Source organism: Pteropus alecto, unplaced genomic scaffold (genome assembly GCF_000325575.1).
Source record: "Pteropus alecto unplaced genomic scaffold, ASM32557v1 scaffold7, whole genome shotgun sequence".
In the NCBI taxonomy this organism is placed as follows: domain Eukaryota; kingdom Metazoa; phylum Chordata; class Mammalia; order Chiroptera; family Pteropodidae; genus Pteropus; species Pteropus alecto.
The window spans coordinates 4,770,222-4,780,218 of record NW_006494614.1 but is presented as its reverse complement, the minus strand read 5'-3'; positions in this window follow the sequence as shown (position 1 = coordinate 4,780,218).

Sequence of the window (9,997 nt, the reverse complement as noted above, 5' to 3'; positions counted from 1 at the left end):
TAAGGCACAGATCACAATTAACAATTGGGAGAAACTTCAAATCATTCTGTCTAATTTCAAAGACTCTAGCCTCACCAGAAATTACACTTGCTTCATTATAAATTAACTCTTCCCCCAATCTAATCCTCTTTAATTCGTTTGATTGTTTTGAATATCTATCTATCTATCTATCTATCTATCTATCTATCTATCTATCTATCTATCATCTGTCTATAGCAAACCTCAAATGTAAACCTCGAAGATGTAACAAAGGTTAAAATTTTGGCATATTTACTCCATGTTTTTAAAATATAAAAGAAGCAAACTATACAGATAATGCTGAATTCACCTATATCCTGATTCTTGGTCACATACTTCTGATTTCTTCTCTACATATGACCACTCTCATGAACTTAGAGTGTATTCTACCAGTGTTTTTAATTATTTTAGTACATATATATTATCTATAAGTCATCGACATTAGTTAATTATGTGTTGATCTACACAAATGATATGCTGGGCAAATGTTTCTACAACTTTCTTTTATAACTCAGTGTGTAAGCTAGTTGATTCATTTTAAACCAGTTGCATAGTAATATATCTATGTTTTATATATTTATTTCTCTACTGATAAATATTTGGATATCAAACTTTACTATTTCAAATAAATTTGCAGCAGCCTACTGCATATCTCCTTATGCATATATGTGAAGTTTCTCTAAGATATATACCTAAAAGTATGTTCTCAATGGTTGGTGCCCACATTTTCCAGTTAATTATTTTCAATACCCTTTTATAGAATATGGCTTCGTTCAATATTATGCTAATATTTCACCAGTGGTGTACAAATGGGCCTTTTTGTCCACATTTGCCAATACTAAAGTTTTTTTAAAATAATTTTTATTGTTTAACCCATCATTGTTATGAACTGAATGTATCCCCCTCAAACTCATAGGTTAAAATCCTAGCTCTATCAAACTCATATGTTAAAATCCTAGCTCTATCACATTTAGAAATAGGGGCTTTGGGAGGTAATTAAGTCATGAAGGTGCAACCATCATGAAGGGGATATTGCTCAGATAAAAAAGACTCCAGAGAGTGCTCTTTAATCTCTGCCATGTGAGGCTACAATGAGATAACAGCCATCTGTGGATCAGAAAGTGAGCCCTCGCCAGACACTTGTCATCTTGATGAATTTTCCAGCTTCCAGAACTGTGAGAAATAAATGTTTGTTGTTTAAGTCAGCTAGTTTATATTTTTGTTATGGCAGTTTGAATGGACTAAAACAGTCATATGTAAAAACCTATAAAATATATAGAGAGGGAGATTTTTAATGAATAACAAGTGAATATCACGGTACTTACTACCAAGGTTAAAGGTAGAACACTATTGGTTTCTTAGAAGTTGTGTGCCTCTACCAAATCATATCACTCTCACCCTCTAGAATGATTTTTGTGCTCATCATTCTCTTTTTCCATATAGATTTTACCATCTGGATAGTAATACCTAGGTTTGAAAATTTGAGTAGTAAGCACAAACCTAAATGTGTTAGAAAAAGAGACACTGTCATTATCAGAAGAAGGCTTTCAAGAGAAACTTCACTGATGGAGTTTGTATATTTTCTTTGAAAATATACAGAGCACTTTTTGGGAGAGTTAGTGGGTGAGGCCATAAGAGTCATGAAATGTATAGGGTTCATGCCACTAGAACTATCTAGCTCGGCTGAAGGTAAGAAACAGATATTGAAGGATGTCCGACAGAAATACAGTTGAAAGGAATGTGCGATTCTGTGTTTTCTGCTTCTGAGCTCATTGTAGCCCAACTTTAGCCCACAAATAGGTTAAAGCAGAGCACTTGTGGGATCAAACAAGTGTCTTTAATCAACTTGGCAGGAATTGAAGAGCAAGAACTGTATCAGCACATGATTTAATCCAGCTGAGTACAGCTCAGAATTTGGGACAGGTTCTACCTAGGCATTCTGCCCTCAGGTAAATAATGGCACAATGGTAATGGAAAGGTAGTAGAGGGCTGACTTCAAAACGTTTATCTCTTGAGTTACTCTTCTCTAATCTAATCTGGATCATAGCTATTATCCTGGGATTTCATCTTCTTAATGGGAGTTCTCTTTACCAGTTCCCTGTATTAAATCTCCTCTTTGACATAGTCCATTTTAACATCTGTCTTGTTTTATTTTCCAGTTTTACTGAGAAATAATTGACATACATTGCTGCATAAGTTTAAAGCATACGACGTGGTGATTTGATTTACATCTTTGTGAAATGATTACTACAGTAGGTTCAGCTAACATACATCATCTCATATAGATACAATAAAAAAAGAGAAAGAAGAAAAAAAGTCCGCTTGTGATGAGAACCCTTAGGATTTATTCTCTTAACAATTTCTCCACATATCATATGGCAGTGTTAACTACAGATTTCACATTGTACATTACATCCTTAATACTTATTTATCTTATAACTGGAAGTTTGTACCTTTTGACCACCTTTCTCCAGTCCCCCTCCCCCACCCTCCGCTTTTGGTAAGCATAAGTACAATCTCTTTATGAGGTTTTTTTTTATTCCATATATAAGTGAGATTATACGGTATTTGTCTTTCTTTGCCTGTCTGACATTCCACCTAGCATAAAGCCTTCAATGTTCATCCATGTTGTAAATGGTAGGAGTTTCATATTTTTTATGGCTGAATAATATTTCATAGTGTGTGTGTGTGTGTGTGTGTGTACATACTACAAATTCTTTATCCTTTCATTCATCAATAAACACTAATGTTCTTTTCATGTCTTGGCTGTTGTAAATAAGGCTGCTATAAACATGGATGTGCAGATATCTTCTCGAATAAGTATTTTTGTTGTCTTGGTTGATTTTGAGCTTCTTGAGGATAAGCCAGTTTTGTTCATCAATACAAAGGTAATCTTTGATATCAGAATTTCAAGCTTGTCTTCAGGTATTAGGAAGGTCCCCCATAGGGACCTCTAATCTCCTACCTGGAAGGTAAGGACTTGGAAGCATAGTAGTAAAGAAGAATTGGGATCTATGAATTCATCAATCAGTAAAAAAAAAATCGTCATTTAATCCCTTCTAGCAGGGGAACATTTCTCTGTGCTTATTTTTGTCAATTTGCTCTATTTTACAATTCACAGCATACACTATTAGATTTCTGCTTGGTTGAAGAAGAGGCAATTTTCCAAATAAAATAAAACTGAGGAAGGGATTTAGGAATAGTATTGTATCTAAATAGTTTTTACTCTGTCCTCCTCATGTTAGATTCCCCCTTCACTTCTGATTACATGATCCTTGACATTTCTGGTAATTTTTGAGACTTATTCTGTAGATATTTTATCATTTTTGAATTTTCCTCATATCAGGCTTGGAATCTGGCTTTCTTGTGACTGATAAGCCAGTTATCACTTGTCCATCTGCTGCCTTCCAGCTTACAAAATTTTGTTGTTCTTGCCTTTATTCATTTTTTTATCTTTGTAGTGACTAAGGTAAGAATTGTAAAGGTTGAGATCAAATGAAAGAGTAGATTTTTGCTAAAAATGTAGACAAACCAAAAAGTTCCTACCTAACTACTTTATTCTTTTATTAACCATTTTCCTTAAATCTTTTAAAATGAAATTGTTTGAGATTCTAGGCATCCAGAAGAAATCTTGACAATGCTCTTTGGAGTGCAACATACTTATTCAAACAAAACTAAGTAATTTGAAAGTATGGGTGTAAAAATAGCACAGAGCTGAAACAGGGTTTCTTTCTGCATACCATCAAATGCTGGGACAAAACATTATGTGAAACTGGTTAGTGTGTGAAATGCTGGTAGAAAATATACCCTAGCATTCTTCAGACTATGCATTGAGTTAGGAAGGGAAGATGCAAGAAATAATAACAAATGATATAGACAAGGCTCTCTAAAATAAATTACTAATTCAAATGATGGCACCTTCTATGTGCTAGGGATTGGGGATCTAAAGGGAAAAGATAACATCCATATCTCTCAGAAATTCACAGTCAAATAGGGAAGCGGACTGTCAAATTACAACAGAACTCAGTTTATATCCGTGATGTTTCCATCTCTCCCTAGCACATTCTTTTCTTTTTCTACTCTGACTGGCTCCTTATCTTTTACGTATAAGCTAAAATGTCACCTCTTCCTGACTACCCTATCCAAAGCAGATCTCCCATCTCCACATTCACTATCATTATTTGTCTCTCAGTGTTCTGGTTTGTTTCCATTGAAGCATTAATCAAAATGTGTAATTATTTTATTTTTATTTGTTCCTTTTTTCCTTTCTGTCTCCCACCACTGGACCATACCAATTTTATTTCCCATTTTATCCTCAATGACTAAAACAGTTCTTGATACACAGCATATTGGGTGAATTTAATGATATTTTCCATCTAAACTTCCTAATAGCACATGAGCTAAATCTTGAAGGATTTGTAGAAGTTAATCAGTGGTAGAGAGTATTTGAGGAAGGTCATTTTAGTCAAGCAGCAACGTATGTGAAAAAACACAAATTTTTTTTAATGACATAGTATAACACTGAAGAAAAAGAATGGTCAACTTTGATTCTATATCTAGCTAAAATATCCATCAAAGTGAAAAGAAAATAAAAACATTTTCTGACAAAATTGAAAATGTATCTCCAGTATTCTACACTCGAAGAAAAACTAAAGGGAGTAATTTAGGTAGAATAAAAATGATTTCAGGTGGAAATAAAAAGATGCAGTAAAACTGACCATGAAATAAAAAGGATAAGTATTGAGTAAACATAAAAAGCTATACTAGGAAAATTTTATATGCTCTTATCTATCATGTAAGGAATTTAGAAATTGCTGTTCCATTTTAACAATAAGTAAAAAAAGAGGAATTAATTGAGACATCAACAACTCTTCTTAGTTCCATCAGAGAAGTAAAGTCACAGGGCAAACTGCTCCTCTAAAAATTAGAGAGACAGATGGGTGAAAACAAAGAATCACAACTTACTGAAACAATAATGCACAAGCAGAAATCTCTGCCAGAAGTAGGGCTGGAGTGGAAAATCTAAACTGTAATTGATGAATCACTAGAGGCTCAATATGCACAAATCTGAGAGCTAAAAACTCCAGGGAGACCCAATCATAGGGAAGCCCTCAAGCTTTTGTAAGTTTTCCTTCAGGAACTTGACAATTGCAGCAAATGTACACTGTGGTGCAGTATGTTGGTGATAGGGAAGGTTGTGTGAGGTTGGGGGGTTGTAGGTATATGGAAACTCTCCATACATTATGCTCAATTTTACTATGAACTTAAAGATGCCTGAAAATTAAATCTTATTAATTAAAAATACAGTAAAATTTTTTATAGACTTCTAGGGCCTTAAAACATTCTATTTGAATTTTGGTAGTAGTTCATGGGTACTACCTCTATAATTATTAAACCTGTACATTTACATAATAAATTTGTCTGAATTTGTTATATTTTCTAATATTGAAAAGGAAAGCAACTATAGAAATAGAAAAGAAAGCAAAGAATTGATTAATAAAAAAATTCAGGGAAAGTAAAATAGGAAATTAAAGAAAAGCATCTAATTGTTTTAAAATTACTGTCTTATTATTAAACTTGTATGTGGGTACATAAGCATTACTTTTTTATTGCTCTTTAAAATATAAATGTCTATATGCTCTATGTATTTCATGTAAAATAGTAAATATAAATACCATTGACACTTTAACAATACAAATTTCAACTGCATTAGTCCATGTGGCTATTTTTTCAATAATTACTGTAAATTATTTCCCCTTTCTTATGATTATCTTAATAACATGTTTTTCTCCAGTTTACTTTATTTCAAGAACACATTATATAACATATAACATAAAATATAAGTTAATTGATTATGTTTTCACTAAGGCTTCTGGCCAACAGCAAGCTATTAGTAAGTTCTGGGAGAGTTCAAAGTTATATGTAAATTTTTGACTGCATGGCGGGGAAGGCACCCTTAACCCTCCATGTTGTTTGAGGGTGAATGGTGTTTTTTATTTAAATAGTTTTAAATAATATTTTAAATTTAAAAAGCTAAAAAAAGGTAAAAAAAAAATTCAGACTGTAAATAAAATTTTTTCAATAAGTTTTGTTGTAAAGCTGAACCAAAAAGTGAGAATTTGAAGTTGTATAAGATAAAGATAAAAATAGAGTTTAAAACAAAGACAGGAGATACAGAACATATTTACATGTTGCTGAGAATAATCCTCTTGACAGGGCATTATGATAAAGAAAACATATAGAAACTGCAAAAAGAAGTCCTTGCAAACTGAGAAGAATAGGGAACAAGAGTTAAAAAAAAGTTTTGACCTTTAATAGAAGTAGATATGGTTTCACATAGTTAAAAATGAGGACAGAGGATATGGGTCCTGATGCCAGTGAAGTGCAGTTTGGGTGAGAAAATCAGAAAGTTACTGTTGGTTACTTGCCTATTTTCACAATAATAATTTCCTGAGAGGTGGGGAAGGATTGATATGGGGCTTTTAGAAATAAGAGGATGCCATTTTTATCTGGGAGAACATTCATTGATAGAATTATTTTTCAGTACTGTAGTTTAAATGTTGATGACTTGGGCATCATTTGGCAAACTACAAAACCAGGCTGACTGGTTTTCCATTTGACAGTGAATAAAGAACAAGATGTAAAATCTTGCCAAAACTTCGTATTACCAGTACTTTCTATCTGTGCCAATGGGATAGGTGATTTTTAAAACTTTCTAATTCTACATTTCTTTTATTATTTATCAGATTGAGATTTTTTTTTTTTTTGCATTTATAGGCGAGTATTCTTCCTTTGTGAATAATCCGCTTCTATCATCTGCTCAGTTTTCCATTGGCTTTTCTAGTACTTATTTTTAAAAAAATTATGTAGTGCACATACTAGAGCATTTTTAATCCTGCGTATTTTTAATCTTTTGTCTTTTTATACTGTTTATTATATCAGTGAGAAGTTTTAATTAGTAATAATAATGAATATTTTATAAAACAAAATATTTTATACTCTTTTTACAAAACTAGCAAAAACTTAAATTCAAACTTTAACAGTATTTTCCTAACTCTTTATGATCGTAGACTCTTTAATTATCTGCTAAAATCCAAAGCCTAGAAAGTTTCTGATGAAATAAATCTGTGGACACAGAAAGAAGAATACATGCATATGCAAAATTTTGCACATAATTTCAGTGGTCTCATAAAGGACACTAATTTAAGAACTCCTTTTAAAGATAGATACTAGTTTTTATTTAGTAATTTTAAATAATATAAATGTATAATATTCCTACAATATTATGCAGATCTATAAAAACAAGGTTTTCAATTTTTTTATTAACAAAATAATGTTAAGCCTAGAAGACTATTAATACTGTGGTTTCAACTAATAATATAAATTTAAATCATTGTTATATAGATTGAAAAGGGTAAGACTAAGCCAAAGACATTTAGAAGACTATTACAGTGATATAAGTAAATGTAATGATAGCCCAAATAAAATGAATATTTGTATATTTATATAAATTTTAGACTTTAAAATTACATTACTGAGTCCAAGGAAAGACCACATGGCTGCCCTCCATGAAGATACATAGGGCGACATTATTTTGGTGAATTTACCATACATCTCTCAGTCTGGATTTCATTTGGGTTTTGAAACTTAATTTTATCAGAAAATTAAGAAAGATTAGCTTTCCCAGTGGGGTGTCTCACATAAACAAAGTTAACTAAGAACCTCAAAGTTACTTATATCTTTTACCTTAAAAATGGTATAAAAAAAGTGAGATGATATATATATTTCAGCATATGTGAAACAATAAATACTCAATATATAATAGGTTTATTGTCATACAAATCAAATGTTAATTTATTACTTGCCATATAAGTTGAGTATATATTTATTTTTGCATAATTAGGACAAATACACACACACACACAGGAAAGATAATTTTTTTTAAGAACATGATGAAGAGTGAATGGATTGATGAAAAAATAAAGGCAGAAATTTTTGGCAAAACCTTCACAAATTTGATTATAAAGGGATAAAAAGATTAAAATGATAACTAAAACAATAAGTCTGGCCAAAAAATATTTTTAAGTTTAATTTAGTTGTGTTTTATTAAGATTGTGTGATGGGTTGAATTATGTCACCTCCAAAAATATGTTAGAAGTTTCAATCCTGATACTTTAGAATATGGCTTATTTAGAAATAGAGTGATTGCAGATATAATTAGTTAAGATAAAGACATTATGGAGTAAGGTGAGCCTCTAATCCAATATTACTGGAGTCTTTACAAGAAAATGACCATGTGAAAACATATACACATAGGGAAAATATCATTTGACCAGGAAGGCAAATATTGAATTTGTACAGCTGCAAGCCAAGGAACTCCAAAATTGCCAGAAGACCGCTCAAAGCTAGAAAATAGGCAAAGAAGGATTTTCCTATAGATATCTAAAGGAGCATGGTCCCATGGACACCTTGATTTAAGACAATACATTTCTGTTGTTTAAGCCATTCCATTTGTGGTACTTTGTTACAGTTGTTCTAGGAAACTAATATAAATAGAAAGACTCAAACATGTTTAAGTGTTGGGAATTAGTCACCATGAAGTGAAATAGTGGAGAGAGATGGGGAAGGAGCTATTGATGGAGCAAGTTCCTGGAGGAGAAGGCAGGAAAGCATTACTTAGAGAATGGGCTTAGGAGGAAAGACACTTCTTAAATTTAGCGAGAGGAAAGAAAGGAAGCGAGGTAGTTATTATCTCTGATTCTCATTTTTTCTAACACTTATGAGGCAAATTCATCTCTAATAATGAGCAGGGCCTTGATTTCAGAGGAGATTTGAGAGATTTAAAATAACTTCTGTAGAGAATGAGAGAGAAAGCCAACTGAGGCTCTATAAGATAGCAAGCTTCTAGATTCAAAGTACAGCACTAATTAATGAATGCATTTGCAGTTTGGCTTGGCATCAAGGCAATTCAAACTTGTACCTTTATTTTATCCGTTCTACTTTAAAAGAAAAATTTTGTAATGAACATTTAATTATTAAATTTGAAAACAATAGATATTCATATGTTTTGTTACCCTCTCACATCATCTAAGGAAACCATTCATTAATTTCAAGGAGTGAATTCATGTTGTGTGTGTTCTAGATTTGTGTATCATCAGTAGAAAATGTATAATCACTGAATTAAAACTCACAGAAGCTACATAATCAGAAAAGATGCAATTCTCACAACATCTATAAATTTACCTAGAGCTTGAGTTTATTTTAATATACATAGACATTCATTAAGTAAATAACATACTAACATTTTGTGGTTTAGTATATGTAATAAACAAGGCCCTTGATGGTATAGATCAAATAATGTTGTAGAGACAGACTTGAACATTAGTATGTTCAAGGATTTATTAATATAGGTAAAAGCATCCAATTAACACAAGTATGTAACAAGGCAATATGAAATTTTGAGAGTATCCTTACTGGTTTCTTGACACACAGGTTTAGGATTATATTTAATTTTCATCACCCTGATCCACATCAATAAATAAACACCTAATTAGCTATACATCTGGAAATATATATAAAAAAGAGTATCCATCCATGAGGTAAAACAGAGCTCAGCATAATAGAAAATATGAACATTTAAAATGAAAGGGGTAACAAACCACTAGGAACAAGTATTGATAAACAATAGGTTATTCCAGACTAAGCTCATATTATTTTTAATGGAGTTACTAGTTCATTGGTTGAAAGTAATAGACGTTTGTAATAAAGACACAATCAAGTTGATTAGCAATTAAAATGGTAAACTAAAATGGTCTTGTGTTGGCATTGTAAATGTATAGAATGCTAAAAAAAATCTGTCTTTATTTTGAGTCCTTTCCTAAAGAAATTTAATGACATGGAAAGATGTTTTTAAATTAAATGAAAATAATACATTACAAAACAGTAAATTTCATATGTTCTTGTATATATATATATATAT